This window comes from Gossypium hirsutum, chromosome A03, assembly GCF_007990345.1.
Source record: "Gossypium hirsutum isolate 1008001.06 chromosome A03, Gossypium_hirsutum_v2.1, whole genome shotgun sequence".
Lineage (NCBI taxonomy): Eukaryota > Viridiplantae > Streptophyta > Magnoliopsida > Malvales > Malvaceae > Gossypium > Gossypium hirsutum.
In genome coordinates this window covers 24,342,042-24,360,401 of record NC_053426.1, presented here as the reverse complement: position 1 = coordinate 24,360,401, position 18,360 = coordinate 24,342,042, and the positions used below count along the sequence as shown (strand labels likewise).

Below are 18,360 nucleotides of genomic sequence, written 5' to 3'. Positions count from 1 at the left end.
AGGATGTTGTGACCTTTGATTTCTCTAACCACCCCACGAGAAATTAGGATGGTTCTTCCAACCTGCATTATAGGTATTACTGTATGGGTTATTTTGAGATATAGAATTATTATTACCCATGTATTGAACTTGTTCCTCCTCAGTTTTGGGGTTGAAGGATTGATATTCCGTGTGTGTTCCTCCTCTATTTGAATTGCACCTCATAACTAGATGTACCTGAGTAGAACCACAAAAATCGTCAACCTTTTTATGTAAGAGTTCTACCTGGTTAGATAGCATAGTAATCGTATCGAGGTTGAAAACACTGGCCGCTTTCATCAGCTTTATCCTTATAACATGCCACTGATAGTTATTCAGTGACATTTCTTCAATAAATTTGTAAGCATCCTTAGGTGTCTTATTATTGATAGTCCCACCAGTGGCTGCGTCAACCATCTATCTAATTGAAGGATTCAGGCAATTATGAAAAGTTTGAACTTGTAGCCAGAGTGGTAGCCCATGGTGAGGGCACCTTCTCAACAGATCCTTGTATCTCTCACAATCATCGTAGAGTGTTTCTTGATCCATCTGCACAAAAAAATAGATATCATTCTTTAATTTAGCCGTTTTAGCCGGCGGAAAATATTTTAATAAAAACTTTTCAGTCATTTGTTCCCAAGTAGTGATTGACTCTCGTGGTAACGATTTCAACCACTGTTTAGCCTTATTCCTTAATGAAAAGGGAAATAACTGAAGACGAATGACAACATTAGAGACGCCATTGATTCTAAATGTGTCGCAGAGTTCCAGAAAATTTGCCAAGTGAGTGTTTGGATCCTCATCCTGCAAACCATCAAATTGAACAAATTGCTGTATCATTTGAATCATGTTAGGTTTCAGTTTAAAATTATTTGCAGCAATAGCAGGCCTAATTATACTTGACTCAGTTCCTGTTAAATTCAGTTTAGCATAATCATACATAGTTCGTGGAGCATGATTCTGATTTACTGGATCAGCGGCAATCGCAGGAGGTAGCAGATTTTCCTGATTTTCAACCATCTCCTCGATTGTGGTTTGAATATCGTCCTCTTTCTCTTCCTCTGTGTATCTTAAGCTTCACTTGTTATTTGACTTTGAATCAGACGATTTGTTCATTTGACTTGATCCGTAGAAATCCATATGTTATATTATTATCTCTCTCGAGACTAATAACTTCTAACCCTAGGTTGATTAATTGAAATCTCTTTCTAATTAACACCCTAGTGTTGCATTAACTCGATCTATGGACTCCCTTATTAGGTTTCACCTTAATCTGGCAAAATCTTGTCACCCTATCTTTAGGCGTGCAATCAATTCCGCTTAATTACGACAAATTTACTCTTATACAGGGACTTTTTCTCCTCTAAATAGGCGCATTAACTTGAATCAATATCTTGGAATATTAAAATAAGAATTAAGAACACATAATTAAGAATAAGTCAAATATTTATCATACAATTCAGATAATAATAACAAGATTCGTCTTAGGTTTCATTCTCTTTAGGTATTTAGGGGGTTTAGTTCATAATTATGAAAGAAAACATCTCAAAAGAATAAAGATAACAAAACATAAAAAAACCCAAAACTCTTGAAGGAAATTGAAGGGAGATCTTTAGTCTTGACGATGAATCCAGCTTCTGAAATGGATCAATCGACTTTCCTTGAGTAATTCCTTGCCTCCTACCCTGTGTATCCCTTCTAAGTGCCTCATCAGGTGTTTAAATAGGCTTTAGAATGCCTAAAAGCCTCAAGAGTGGCCTTTTCCGAATAGAACTAAACTTGGGCTCGATAGGGACATGCCCGTGTGACACGCCCGTGTGCGATTTCTTCAATCCGTGTTCAAGGCTATTACATAGGCATGGACATGTGGTCTACCCGTGTGAGGATGTCTAGGCCGTGTTGATTTCTCAGGTTGGTCCACTTTTTCTGTTTTCGGCTCATTTCTCGCTCTTTTTACTCTTCTATACTCACCTAAGTATAAAACATGAAATTAAAGGATTAGGAGCATCAAATTCACCAAATCTGAGGATAATTCATCCAAAAATATGCTAAGCAAGGGATTAAAAATATGTATAAATTACGGTTTATTAGAAATTTTTCTACTAAATCGTTCCATGTGGTGATGCAACTCGGTTCTAACGAGTCCACCCAATTGATTGCTTTATCACATAGTGAGAACGAGAATTATCGGAGACGCACGATATCATCGGATACTCTGTTGTACTTGAAGGTATCGCACATTTGGAGAAATATCTTTAGGTGCTGATTTGGGTCTTCATCCATGTTTCCTTTGAAGTGTAGTATGTTTTGGATCCTTTATATTGTGGCCACATTTAGCTTGAAATTATTGGCGTTAATCTTCAGCCGATTAATGCTTCATTGTACTGCGTCTAAGTTAGGCAGGATGCTTTCACGTGATGTTCATGCATATGGTTCGTTCTCCATTAATTGATAGCTACACCTTAATATTTTCTCCAGATCTGTATATGGTTCAATTGGAGTGCTGGAGCGTCGGGTCATACACAACCTAAAACAAAAATAAAAATACGGATAAAAAAAACAAATAAAAATTAAAATCATATATATAGATCCTAAAGTTCCTACTTATCTTTTTAATTGTAAAGAAAAATATTTTCAAAATTTATTACCGAAACCTCCTCAACAATGGTACCAATAACTTGACTGCCTATAAATGAATTATCGTTTATAGAATAAATCTAACACCAGAAATATAAGAATTGAGAATGCTAGTGTCCGCAAATGCATGGGTTAAATTGTAATATAGTTGTACAATGAAATACCGTAAGTATTTCAAGGATCGTACCCAAGGGAGGATGGGAAAATAAGAAAAATACTTTTTTACAATACTAAGTCTAAGTAGTAATAGTTAATTCCTATATTATGATGGATCATAAAATAGATTAAGAGGATTAAAAAAATAACTAACAAAAATAAATAAGGAAAGATAAACAAATGAATTAAACAATAAACCAATTAGGAAGATTAACTCATTTCAGAGTTTGCAACAACTTCAGATTGGGGTTCTAGAGTAGATTACTCATCGCTTCAGGGAATTATTACCTCGTGGCTTTAATTAACTTAACCGATTGGTTAATACTTGCTTATCTTTCGACATCACTTTCTTAACCAGGATAAATTATGAGTTACTCGATTTGACTTTATCTTTTGATCTCGTCTACCCTATGATAACTTATTAGGGGTTGTCAAGCCTAACAGTTTAAGAACACGTAATTTATACCAACTAATCTATCTCGAAAAATCCCAAATCCTCCGTTAATCACATTGCCATGCACTCGTTAATTTCCCCTAAGGGATTTAGCCACTCATGTTATTCATAATCTTAATTTCCATTGAATAAACCATGTAAGAAACACAATCAATTCATAGTAGAAAAGAGATTTGGATAATTGTTGATTAAGTATTGAATGGGGAATGGAGTAGAAAATCTCTCGATTTGAATAATGAAATAAAACAAGTGCAAAGAAAAATATAAACTGAATACTTTAATTAAAAAAACAAGTCCTTGAATCAAAACTAATTCAAGAAGAAAAACAAGAAAGTATCTAAAAGCCGAAAATAAGATATTTTAAAACCAATTCTAAACTGTGAGGGTTTTTGAAGGCGTTTAGGACGAGTTGATTCCATTCAACCCCTAATATTTATAAAGGTATTGGCAGCCCAAATTAGGTCTTCGGCACGTCCTAGGTCTTTGTATATGTAACATCCTATTTTAATGTTTGTAGGGTTATTTTAAGGTCGTATTAAATTTTCGTTAAGAAATTTAAAAGTTTAAATGGTTAATTAAGTAAAAAGGACTAATTTGTAAAAAGTGCAAAGGTTGGTTTCTATTAATTAAATGGACTAAATAGCTTTAAAAAGGTAAATTCATAGATTTAGATGGTAATTATTCTATGTTTAAAGTTAGTGGATGATATTGGATTGGTTTTGGTGTAATTTAATAGTTTTTAAAAGGTTAATTTAGTAAATGAATAATTAAGTTAAAAGATTAATCAAAACAAAAGGTAAATTTTTGTCATCTTCTCTAATTAGCCTAGCAAAACCGATTCCTCCATTGTTATGGAGAAAAACATTCGGCCAAGCTTTGCTTTGAGTGCATTGTAAGATTTGAACCCCATTTTTAATGATTTTATATTTTTGAGCTCGTTTTAGCTTAACCTAGTTAGCCTAGGAGTTAATTTGCAAAACTGTTAAAGGTTGAGGGATATGCCATGAATGAAATTGATGTATTTGTGAAGTTAATTGATAGATAATTAAAGTTAGTTGTCAAATGAACATGTTTTGTTAAATGATTTTAGTGAATTTAGGGATTGATTTATTTGTAAATTGCATGTATATTTTGTAATGTGAGGAAAAATGAGGGTTAATATAGGTACAAGGAAAAATCGGGCAATATGGGTTTCCATTAAAAATGGTTGAATTTCATGTTTCGGGATTAAGGACTAAAAGGTATAAAGGTTAAAACATTAGGCTAATTTTGTAATTTTATAATGAAATAGGTTATAAGCTAGAATTTATGATATTAAGCTATTGGTATGATTCATTTAATGAAATATTTATTTAGATCAAGAAAAAATCAATCAGACTTGAATAGTGGAAAGGCTAAAGTCTTGAATTAGCTTTTGACTTAGTTGTAACAATCATGGTGATTGAGGTAAGTTCTCATAAAGATAAAAATTGTTATTTGATGTTTTGATTAAGTTATTATGAATAATTATGTAATTTTAATCTTAATCTATAGCTTATTTGGTAATTTATAATGTGGATTAAATTGTAACATTAGTATACTTAAAGTTGTTATTTGAGAAATGTATACTTCATGAAGCATAAATGGAATGGTACAATATAATGAAATTAAAAGATTAGGATATATGCAAAGGTCCCGTTGGAACCTTAAGAATTTTTAGGATATGAATGACATGTCATTAGGGATTATATGGTTTCGGGTGTTGGTCCTGAATGTCCTACAGATGGTTGAGGTCCTACATTTGTTGCAGATTCTCCACAACTTGTGTGAGCAGCATCGTGTAGCTAACATTCCGACCCATAACTCGTGTAAGCAAACCCATTTCACAACTCGTGTGAGCACTATTGGAAAAGAAAGGTTACAATCACATGAAAAGGCACACTATGTGTGAGCATTCCTGAGTATCTGATGAAATTCTAGATGGTTCAACGGGTAAGTAAAGTAAAATGGAAAGGCTTGTATAAGAAAACATGGATATTAATGTTCATATAAAATAGAAAGTTAATTTGTGCAAAGGAATGGAAAGAGGCATTATTCAAATATGTGATGTAATGTGAATAAGTGTAATTCATTCCATGTTATGTACCATGTTCTATAAGTGATGTGTTGTTAAGCCATTTACTAATGATGTGAATTGTGATGAATAGGAAAGTCATGTACTTATATCGTTTAGTAAGTATGATTGAATGACTAAATGTTAGTAAATGTTAAAGAACGATAAGTTTAAGTTTATCTTATACGAGCTTACGAAGCACTAGTTGCTTACATAGTTGTTTTCTCTGTTCTGTAGATCATCGGAAGCTCGACCGGTTGAAACCTTGTAGGAGTCCTATCACATTATCCAACAATCTCTTTGGTAGTTTTTGGTTATTTTGGCTATGGTTATAAATGACATGTATAGGGCTTTTATATAATGAAAGTATTGTGTATGCTATTTGGTTTTCATAATGTGTATATGTTTTTTGTGTACATAGTTGTTTAGTCTTATAATGCTTGGCAAGTATGTATTTTTTGGTCACTTTTAAGTATAAGGTAAAAATATGATTTGAACTATGTTTATATGAGATGATAATGGATGAATTATAAGTGTGTGATGTAGGTTGAGAGTATAAAACCATGTTATTTAGTTGAGTAGTTTCGATGTGTATATTGTGGTACCAATGAGGGTGCATTGGTTTATTGATGAAAATGAGTTGTATATGTGTGATTTTGGCATGTTTTGGTCTTGTTTAGATGTGTATTGAATAGCTCTAAAGGTTGGCTAATGGTATGCTTGTGGCTCAAGAATACATTTTTGGTAAACTTGAATTTGAAGGAAAATTTTGGAGCACACGGCTTGAGACACGAGTTGTCACATGGTCGTGTGTCTTATTTATTTTCATTACGGGCTGGTCCACACGGGCACAATGAGTTACATGGCCTGGCGACACGGTCGTGTGACCCTGAGCTACACGATCACAATTAGTTACACGGTTAATATACATGGGCGTGTCAAGTAACCACACGACCATGTGACCCTTGTTTTCAAATTTTCTAGATTTTTCTGTTTTATTTTGAAATGATCCCAATATGTTTTTAAATTGTTTTTAAGGTTCCATAGGCCCGATTTAAGGTTCATAAATGTATTTATACATTAAATTAAAATGAATTATTGAATGATGTAAAATGATTTGTATTACTATTACTTTTTAAAAGTAAATGATCTAAATTAAATAGTAATACTTTGTAACTCTAAATTGACAACAGAGATGAGTTAGGGGAGTTACAGTATAAGTTTGATTGCACGGGTGAAAATGGCCACGAGTTACTTGGGCAGGATGTCAACGTGTGTCGCGCCACACCAAGGCTATGGCGCAACACGACACCCAATTTCGACCTTAGTCGATTGTGTGGTTCTTTGACTGCTCAGAAAGCTTGAGCATCACTTGTCCTTTGCTTATACATTAGTTGGATTTATATCTTCATTCTACACACTCAATTAAACATATTAGCACAACTTGAGGCCCGTGTTGGCTTATTGATCTGCCGCAATTCATTGTAACAAATTAAACTAGTTTCATACTTAAAAGAGCTTAAATATGAACAATATTATTATGTTTTATTTAGTTTTTCTATTTTCTTTCAAGTTAATAAAAAGTGTGATTTGAGCTGCTTTTATGACCTTAGGGGCCGAAGTAGGTCTAAAGGAAGACTAGCATAGTTGGTAAGTGTGTAGGACACCATTCGAGGCAGGAAAACTTGAGGTTGGTCACCATGTTGTAACACGGAAGTTCAACATCACAAAGTAGTGAGCAGAATGCCAAAATAGCCATACTACCTTTGGTGTTGCGACATAGCCAGATGATGTCGCGACACACCCATGAAGTTGAGCCTGAGCCAAGCAAACTGCCTTCAATGTCGCGACATAGGTAGTGGATGTCGCATCACTGACCCTGTACGTGAAGCATTAATGAGCTAAGGGCATTTTGGTCTACACAATGTACTTTTATACAAAAATGTCAGTTGAAATAGGGCTAAGGACGACGATCAACCCTCATAATATAAATAGGCTCATTAAACACTTGAGAGATCATCTTTTACGTAAATTAGAATTTTCTTTTCAGTTTAGTTTTTAGTTTATTTTATACTTAGGATTTCTTTTCAGTGTATTTTCATTATCGTTCTACTGAGAATCTGACTTGTGGATTCAACAAACTATTCAAGGATTTCTGCGCTTTAATTGTTCAAATATAAATTAGGATTTCTCTTTACTTTTACTCTTGATCTATTTCTCATGTTTACTTTATTCATCAAGTTTATATTGTTTATGGGATCCATGAGGAACTAATCCTTTTATGGGGGATTAGTAAGTGGACGTGGGAATAATTAATTTCTATGTAGGATTTTTTAGCGGATCAACTATTTGGGATAGGAAGAACTTAAACCCCAGGCATGATAACCCTGGTAATTCATCTTAGGGGAATTAACCCAAAATTGATATTTCTTATCCTTGAACCCCTTACCCCAATCCGGTCTGGACTGTGAGGTCAAGAGATAAGTAGTTCTTGCCGATTTGTTAGTTTAGTGGAAGATCGAGAGATCCTGTCAGGTTAATGACTAGCTAATTAAGTAGAACCCAAAATAGGAATTAGTTATGACCACCAAAACGAGTTAGTCTCCCATGTTTAAATTTGATTTAGTCACATATCATGTCTCCAGTCTTTTATTCTTTTATGCAATTTTATTTATTTTATTATAATAAAAAATATTTTTCATCTTATGTTTTGTCATACTATAATTTATTTAAATTAATAATTAGATCTATATAAATTTATGTTGATATTAATTTAGTACTCGCTTCCTTTGGGTACGATCCTCGGAGTACTTACTGACTCCGTTGTAAAACTATATTACAACCTAACCCTTACATTTGCAGACACCACATCAATTCCATAATTTTAGTAGGAGTATTCGTACTCTCAACATTGGCACGTCAGGAGGTAGTCAAGTTGTTGGCACCGTTGCCGAGGAGGCAACATTACTAAATTAGTTTTAATTTTTGCGTCTTATAGAATAATTAGGAAAATTTTAAATTATAGATACAATTTTTATTTAATTTTTACTAATATTTTTATTTTCTTTGTGGTTCCAGTGTATGACTCGTAGTAGGGGAACACCTAAAGAGTCGCCTATTGATCCAGAAAGACTAATTCATAGAAACCGTTGACAACAGCAGCAACAAATGCAAAATCAACCACCTGCTGTATGCAATCCATTATTAGAAAACCCGCTATTCGACGAACCTGATGAAGCCATCATACAAGATCTACCACTACCAAAACTACTGTTAAACCCACCGATGGCATGAGCAGAGTGAACTTTAAGAGATTTTGTGTTATCTAATCCGGATATGGTACAAGCCAGCATTACAAGGCCAACCATTACGACAAACAATTTCAAGATTAAACCGGCCATGATGCAGATGATCCATAATAATTTATAGTTTAGAGGAACCATTACAGAAGATCCAGACCAACACTTAAAACAATTCTATAGCTTTGTGATACTTTTAAATTCAACAGGGTCACCGATGACGCTATTTGTCTTCAGCTATTCCCCTTCTCCTTAATTGATAACGCCTTTTCTTGGTTAGACACGCAGGCACCAGGATCTATCATGACATGGAATAAACTTGTGAAAAATTTTCTACACAAGTTCTTCCCTATCAGCAAAATGGTCCAACTAAGGAGGGAGATCACTGTATTTAAGCAATTAGAAGGAGAAATCTTTCACAAAGCTTGCGAAAGTTTAAGATACTAATCCAAAGGTGCCCACTTCATGGTTTACCCGAATGGTTAAGCTTACAGATGTTTTATAATGGGTTGGTTTTGCACACACGATCAGGACTAGATGTAGCTGCAAGAGGAACGTTGACGAACAAAACATACGAGGATGCCTATGATCTTATAGAGAAAATGGAAATGAAGTCCTGCTAGTGGCCAAACAAAAGGTTTACTTGTGCCCAGAGACAATCCGCAATAAAAGCTATCCAGGAAGATGACAAGTATCAACAAATTTTGTATAGACTCAATCAAATAGAGTCCACATCTAGTGCATTTTCAATATTTTGTGAAGATAAACCTCTTAGCCAATATTTTGATAGTCCAACTAAGAACGTGAATTACATAGGGAATAGGTGTAGAAATCCTTATTCAAATACTTATAATCCCGACTGGAGAGATCACTTAAACTTGAGATAGGGCTAAAATTAGGGAGGAGGTAACAATTCTAACCTTATGAAAAATACTACTTACCAACCTTCATATTTACAGAAGCCTCAAAAAAGGGCCAACCTGAACGACCATGCTGTATGTGGTCAACGCTTAGATCGAATTAAGAGAGAGATGCAATCAGTAAGGATAGAAGTGAAATAGGTGCAATCTGAGTGCACCCAAACAACTAAGACATTGACTAAACTTGAAGATCAAATGAGCCAATTGATACGTATGACGGGAGATATCAAAAGACAAATTGGCATAGGAATCCCCAGTAATACCGAGAAAAATCCTCAGAGGGAAAGGAAGGAGCACATGAAAGAAATTGCACAATGCTCGAGTAAAGTACTGAGTAGTCTAGAGAACCAAACTCAATAGGAAAACAATGAGGATACCAAAGATATTTAGGAGGAAAGCCCTCAAAACGTTAATCGTGAACCTAAACTAGAGATAATAGCCGAGCTGGCAGCTAAGCTGGTAGATGAGCCACACCAAGAGCCTGCACTAACCAAGGTACCATTCCCCTCAAGGTTAGAGGATAAGTGGAAATGGGATGAAGCGAAATTTGTAAGTTTCCTAAACTTATTCAAATCACTTAATGTTAACTTACCCTTAATTGAATTAATTGAAAATTTTCCTAAATATGCCAAGTATTTAAAAGAAATCATGTCTAGGAGTAGGAAAATTAAAACAAGATAGCAAGTTAACATAGACGCATCTTGAAGTCTAATAACTTCTTGACAGATAACCCGAAAACTAAAAGACCCGGGGAGTTTTACAATTCTTATAAAGATAGGGGATATTCACTTCAATAAGGCCCTATGCGATTTAAGAGCCAATATAAATTTGATTCCCTTATCTATAAACAAGAAACTCAGGTTAGGGGAACTTCAAAATATGCATCACACTACACTTAGTTAACAGGTCTTCAATACAACCTAAGGGAGTACTTGAAGATGTGTTGGTTACAATGCGCAACTTCATCATCCCAATCGATTTTGTAATTTTAGATTTTAAAGAAGACCATGAGATACCTATTCTATTAGGGAGACCATTTTTTTCCACGTTGAGGTCCACCGTTGACCTAAAAAATAACGAGTTAATCATGAAAATAAATGGTGAAATCGAAAATTTCAAATGTGGTCACCAACAAAATGAGAGAAGTAGGGAAAATTAAGGAAATAGTGCTTTAAAATACATGTAAAAATCCTTAATTACCTTGAACCAGAAAATGTATTTTTTGTACTAAGTGCAGGTCGAAAGAGCATGTTTAAGGATCAAGATAAACTAAGCAAGGTGGAGTGGCATGATGGATGTTGGACCAATACGTATAGAAAAACAACCAAAAGCGCATCCATTTACACGCTGACAGAGCTAAAGGACGAATCCAACAAGAATACTTGACATATTTTTAAATTATGATAATTTTTTGTATATTATTATATTTTAATATACTCATAAGTAGTTTATGATTTAATTTTGTTTAAACTATTTAAGAATTTAATCTGAACACTTTGAAATTTTAGAAGAGGGGCAGGAACAGAGCTAGTGTCACAATACTGGACATCCATGTTGCGACCCCACTCAAAGGTTTAAGTAATTGAGCAATTCAACTCGATGTCGTGACACGACACTTCTGTGTCACGACAATGAAGTCAGTTTACCCCAGAATCCAAAAATTTCAAGGTGTGCTGTGACATCGAACCCCGGTGTTATGAAATCAGTAATCTGCGAGGGGTGTCACGACATGAAACCACTATGTTTGATATCGTTGCAATTTTTTACAGGGTTGACCCAATTCGTTGCACAACCTATCATCTACAATAAACCTTATTTCTCCTTTCACACTAAACATCGTAAAAAAATGTTGTAGTTCCCATCTAAATAATATTCCTTGTAAAACCTTATACCTGACTCGATAGCCAGGTCCGAGCATTGGATGATACAATAAACCAAATAACTTAACGATATTTCTGATTCTACTTTAATTACATGCTTAAACAATTTAAATTTCAAAATCTAACTATTATTAAAACTCATTCAGAACCAGTTATAAGTTCTTACAACTTTGATTCTAACAACTATTTACAAAATTTTAATTTATACTTGAATACAAATATAATCAACTAAAACCCTGAGGCGTGGCCTCTAAGGATGCCCCTCTATATACATGAACAACTACCTTGCCCATCACTGGTCTCTGGCGGTGTTTGGCTTGATCCCTCCATTCGATTCCCAAGTCAACTTATACCCTGCATACAAGTAGTAAAATTTTGTAAGTTCAGGAGAACTTAGTGAGATCGTCACCCATGGTATTCATAGAGAATTTCTTAAATTTAAGAGTGAGGTTCTATGTTCAACATTAAAACTCCCTGAATTTTTTAGGAAAATTTCAAAGATCTAGTTGTTGTAAGCCATGCTTTTCTTACTTGAGTCAACCTTCTGCGGATATGACCATTGATCTAATCATAAACAAGATCCATCTAGAATTAATATCTTATGTGTATTGACTCGGTTTACCATTGTTCTAGACCTTCCTTTACTCTTCGTGATATGCCTCAACACAGATACTCATTTTCTCCACTTCGAATTGGCGAAAAATTTGGGCAAATATCCAAGTAGTCATTATAATTGCAAATCCCTTCCTTGATTCCTGTAAATCACACTAACCTCTATAGATTGTTGTTATACTAATTCGGTGGTAAGCTGCTTTTTGTCTTAACATATGTTAGAGCCTATTCTTGAATGAGGTCGCTTTCTATTATCCTCATTCGTGGACTTGAACATGATACTTAGTTGGTTGAATTAGTACTCACTGTTTCACAGGCAGACTCGTACCAACAATGTAACCTAGAGTGCTTACTCACTTGAGCCCAATCCTTTGAAGATACTGCAATTAATGGATAGTTTCCTATGGACTATCCCATGTTAACAAGTCTTAACTGAGCATCCTTTTTCTCTGAAGATCTTAGATGGACTTACCAATCAGAATATTTAGCTTAGACTCCTCCTTCATGACTCACATATTGTACCCAATGTTATATTACTTGCCAACCACTAACGAACTAATAATGACAGATACTCTAATCCTTAAAGAAGGTATCCCTTCTATTACCACTGCCTCGCTAAGATTACATATGCTCATTTCCTCCGCTCATCATAACTTGACAGTTTCACCTGTTAGTGGGCTTAACTGCATCTCAGACACTTCTAATAAACTTTCTCCTTTTCTTAGTTTGCTGGGTTCTCTTACTAGCCTATTTATCCGCATTCTCAACGCGCCCTGTCCATCCTATTGTACTACCCACTGTGCGAGTTATACAGCGATGTCTACCTTTTGTGCCCTGTAAACTTACTGGTTCACCATCTCGGTGGACTTTACAAGCTGCCATAGCTGAGCTATGGTCTTACACCATATGATCCCAAGTTTATTATCTTGGCGGACTCCATATGTTTCCATAGTCGAGCTATGGTCAAACATATCATGAACCCATGTTTAATGTCTCAACAGACTCCATGAGTTGCTATAGCCTAGCTATGGTCTTACACATTTTGAACCCATGTTTAATGTCTTGGAGGACTTCTGATTTCGAGGAATCAATAAACCTCTTCCAAGGTGTTGCCCCATAAGACCTATTAACCACTATCATAGTGTCGTTCTATAGAGTCGATAGACCGTCATCACGGTGTCGCTCTAGGAAATCAGCCAATAACATTCCACGACACAACCAAACTGTATTTCCTTAACAATCAACCTATTCCTCCATTCTACCACTTATTCTTAACTTCATCTACCTCGTCAAGCTAAAATTTCTCCATATTCTTCATACAATATTAACATGTATTTTCATACATTTCATTTCACTAGTTATTATCACATACAGTACGCCATTCAACTATTTGTCAAGTCGCAACCAAATATCATTAAAAAAAGACTTGCAAGAATATAAACTCGTAATATTATGCATACATCGATTACTCATTTTCCATATTCATACACAACCATGGTTCTAGTCATGACTCAGAATAGACATGAATGTAGTTTAAGCAAATAGTAGAACATCATCAGTCACCCAAAAGTGGAGTATAGAAACTCACCTTACTTCATTTATCTCTATCATCTTAGCTTGTCCAAACGCTAGAGCCTTCCTTATCCTGGTACCTAAGCATGACAATCACTTATCTCAATGAAATCAAATCCATTTAAACCTGAAAACCCAAAAACCCAGTTTACAAAAACTTATTAGAAGTCCTTGCCCTCCTTCTTTCTCTAATTCTCGAGTACAGAAAGTTAAAATGTTTACCAGCTTCTCAATTTCTTTACTTCCAGACTTCAATTCTCACTACTTCTACTCTATGCAGAGCTCTCTTAAGTTCTCCTCTTCTTCGGAACAACCGAAGAAGACAATGTAGTAAGAAGAAATTTTGTAGACAGAATTGAGGAGAATTTTCATTTTTCTAGAACATCACTTTCACCTATACATATAATTCCTATACATGGTCTCTAATATCTGTTAGCCAATCGCCAATAATTACTATGTCTCCCACATTGGAACCAGCTGATTCCATCCTGACCAACCAGAATTGAAATCAAATTATTTGCATGATAATCACAAAACTTTCCAAAATTCCTAGTAGAGCCTGCCAACTCTCTACTTTGCTCAATTAACTCCCCAAGCTCCTATAACTTCAAGTCCTTAAAGAAATGTAGGTGTGACATTCCTAATTATGGGATCATAAAACTTATATCCCCTAGATGGCTAATAATAACCAATAAAATAATTTCTTGTTATTTTTGAGTCCAATTTCTTTTCATATGTCTTGTAAGGCCTTCCCTTAATTGGACATCCTAAAATGTGAAAGTGCTTTAGACTAGGCTTTCGACCTATCCAAAGCTCATAAGGTGTTTTTGCAGCTGCTTTAGTGAGTATTCTATTCAGAATGTAAGTTGTTGTATTTAAAGACGCAGGCCAAATAAGCACTTTCAGACTTATCATGTTTCAACCTTTCCTCCTCTTACACACAATGAGAAATGAGTTCATTTAGACTCCATTTCTCCTTTTGACAGTTGTAACTAATTTTAAAATGGTTAAACTATGCAGTAAGTGATACCAAAACCTTAGGAACAAGCAATTCCTCTGAAAGTTCGATATTAAGTTCCTTAAGTCTTGAAACAACATGGAACATCTCCATAACTTACTCCCTCATGTTTCCTTGACCATTATACTTCACATACTTCAAAGAAGCCAGAAGTGATATCATCTAAACCTTATCATTTTTGGTAAAATGTTTCTCAATTTCATCAAGGAAATCTTTGGCCTGAGTAATCTCTTCAGGTTATGTGCCGCTAAAGGCTTTTGGAATGTTGTGCTCATGATCATTGCACTCATGTGGTTTTCCATAGTGAGAGGTGTAAGTTTTTCTTCACTTAATGCAAGTTCAATATCCATACAACCGAGCACTATAAGTAAGTGCCTTCTCTATTTCTTGAAATTAGTCCTATTAAGCATGGGTATAAAATTTATATCAGCAGATATTGTGGAAGCAAAGATGAACTAGTTGAATATAGAACAAAATTGTAACAACCCAATTTTCAGTGGTATCGGAAACAGGGATTCAAGATCACTAAATTTGACGAGTGAGTTTGAAAATTTTAATATTTAATTATTATTTATGAGTCAAGTATGACTTTAGGAAACTTTTGAATTAGTTAATTTGTGATTTAAAAGAATTTATTAGGTAAATTAGGTTGAAAACGAGGAATTGAGACCTCGATTTCATAAACCAAGCCGTAAATATTTTTATAAATATTTACAGAGTATCATTGAGTTAGTATTAAAATTTCGTTAGAAAATTTTAACGCTTTGATAGTTAATTAAAAAGGACTAAATTGAAAAAGGAGTAAAACTTGTTAAAATGATTAAATGGCTTAAGAGTAATTAAGGGAGGACCAAGTAGGCAATTATACATTTATTATAAGGTTGGACGGCATGTGTGTCCAAGAAATAACAAAAATTAGTGTTAACAAGGGGTAAAATTAGAAATTTTGTAAAATTAAGCTTAGAAATTGAATTTACAAGAGAATTCTACACAATTCTCTTCAAAAACTTTAGCAAAATACCATAGGAGGTCCCTAAGAAGCTTTTCTTTCATATTTTCACTTCATGTGAGTCAATTATTGCTCCTTTCTTGAAATTTTTATGTTTTTAAGACCTTTACAAATAGGTCCAACTATCTAATTTATTGGTTTTTGATTTTATGAGTAATGTTGAAAGTTAAAATTGATGAGTGCTGGATGTTTATGGTGAATTAACATGGATTTGAAGCTTTAATTTTGTTATATGATGATTTTATTAATTAATTTTGATAGATATTGATTTTAGGACCAAATTGTGGAAAAGTTAAGAATTAGGGTTTGGTATTAAAATTTTGAATATCAAATGCTGTATATTAGCCTAAAATAATTAGATAGAGTGTTAATTGGGAAAGAAATTAGCTCAATTGATGGGTTAGTTGATCAATGACTAAATTGTAAAAATTGTAAAAGTTGGGGTAAATGTGTAATTTCAAAAATTAAAGAGCATAAATTTTCAAGTAAATTAGAATTGAATTATATGCTAATGAATGAATAATATTATATTATAGATCAAGAACCTAAAGAAAATCGTGAAAAAGGAAAATTAGCTGAATAGTCTCTGAATTACAACAAATTCTACAAATTGGTCCAGGTAAGTTCATATGGTTGAACTTTCATGATTAATTTTTAATTTAGGAATGATATAATGTATTATTTCATATTTTTTATTGAATTATGATTATTGTAAAAATATAAAAAAAATTGAATTGAAAGTTCAAATTAAGTGGAACACAGGATTGAGTACGATCTTTTTGTGACACAAGATGAATTGACAGATAAGACCATGGTTGAGCCATGGCAATGTTTGAATGTAAGACCATAGTTGGGCTATGGCATTTTAATGAAAAGACCATAATTGGGTTATGACACCTTGAACATAAGACCATGGTTGGACCATGGCAGTATATGTATAAGTGTAAGACCATAGTTGGGCGATGACATCTTGATGATAAGACCATAGCTAGGCTATGGTATCCTAATGATAAGACCATGATTGGGTTATGGCATTGCAAGTGTAAGACCATGGCAGGGCCATGGCAATTGTGTAAGACCATAGTTGGACTATGGCATCAAGAAAACGATGTATTCAAATCCGTAAGACGTTCTCTGATTTGACAAGGATTGGTAGGTATTACATGGATTAATGTGAAAGAAATTAATACGTATTGATATTGAGCTCAATTATGTGAATTCATCAATCAAATTTGTGGTTGGTAGGAAATGTTGTGAAATGCTTAATCTAAATGAATATTAGTATGTTCGGTAAGATTTATATTTAAAGCTTATGAACTTACTAAGCTTTATTAAGCTTACTCTTGTTGTTTAATGTTCTTTGAAGATTAGCGTAAGGTCGGAGGATCGGATCAACACATCAAGCCACACTATCCAGATTAATCCGATAGTTTTTGCAATGTAAATTTTGGTTTATATGGCATGTATAGGGTTGGTTTAACAATGAAATAGATTGAAATATAGTTATGAATCTTAATTTTTTAATTTTAAGTAGATAGTAATAGTACTTGATAAATTTATTTATGGAGTTAAATAGGTAAGTATAAGTAAATGAAGTGTTGGTGATTTTATGTCATATTGAGAATGTGTTTTAGCTTGTTTTGATTGTTTGGTTGAGATTTTGGTATATGAAAGTGTTGTATTCAGGTTAATATCTTAAAAGGGTGAGAAAAGTGGCCTATTTTCGTCCACATGGGTAGAGACACGGGCGTGTGTCTCAACCTTGTGTGACACACGGCTTGGTATATGGGTGTGTGATCTGGTCGTGTGTTCCCTGCACTTTGAAATTTCAAAATAAAATGTCCAAGTTTTTGTACACGGCCTAACACACGGGTGTGTGGTTGGCCGTGTGGCACAAGTCAGAGAGTTACATGGGTAAGAACATAGGCTGGGACATGGTTGTGTGTCTCACATCGAATGCCCATATGGCCCAAAACACAGGCGCGTCTCCTGCCCGTGTGAGCCACACGATCTGGTCACACGGGCGTGTGTCCTCTATTTTTAAGAAAATTTTTGACATTTTTGCGAAAAATTCTTGAAGTCTCCGATCGAGTCTCGATTTACTTCTAACGCCTATTTTAGGCTTCGAGGGCCTATATAAGGGACCATATGAGTGTTTTATGAATGAGTTATGATATATGTATTAAAGATTATGAAATGTTCGTAATTAATCTGTAAAGTCCGTTAATGCTCCATATCTCTGTTCCGACAACGGATGTGGGTTAGAGGTGTTACAAAAATAGATAAAAACAAGCTCACATCAATATTAATAATTAAAAAATAAGTTCAAAATAGTGGCTAATTACATCCCAAGATACCAAACACAACATTAATATCAAGTCTTTGGACAATAATATTAATAGTAAGTGATACTCTTGTTCTAGCTATCAATCATTGACAATAAATTATGTTAAGCAATGAATCAATATTTGGACTAACTTATTGCTCACATAAAGTACTGTATATTTGTCACACATTTATAACCACAAATTTCATAGAAATTTTGCCAAATATTAACTTACCTTTGGGTCAATTAATAAATGCATGAATCATAAAACATATAATCATCTTGATATTTTAAATAAATTAATATATACAAAAGAGATAACTTTGGTGGCATTTTGTTGCAACTAATTTATTTAAAATATTAGACA

General features: G+C 34.1%; 2 non-coding genes across 2 annotated transcripts; one reads left to right on the top strand and one right to left on the bottom strand.

Moving 5' to 3' along the window:
* Positions 1-493: 493 nt before the first annotated feature.
* LOC121225386 (small nucleolar RNA R71) lies at positions 494-600 on the top strand. The gene has a single exon (XR_005923244.1). It is a non-coding gene; the product is annotated as a small nucleolar RNA R71 (small nucleolar RNA).
* Positions 601-9,022: 8,422 nt separating this feature from the next.
* Positions 9,023-9,128, bottom strand: LOC121225387 (small nucleolar RNA R71). Its single transcript, XR_005923245.1, has one exon. It is a non-coding gene; the product is annotated as a small nucleolar RNA R71 (small nucleolar RNA).
* Positions 9,129-18,360: the final 9,232 nt, after the last annotated feature.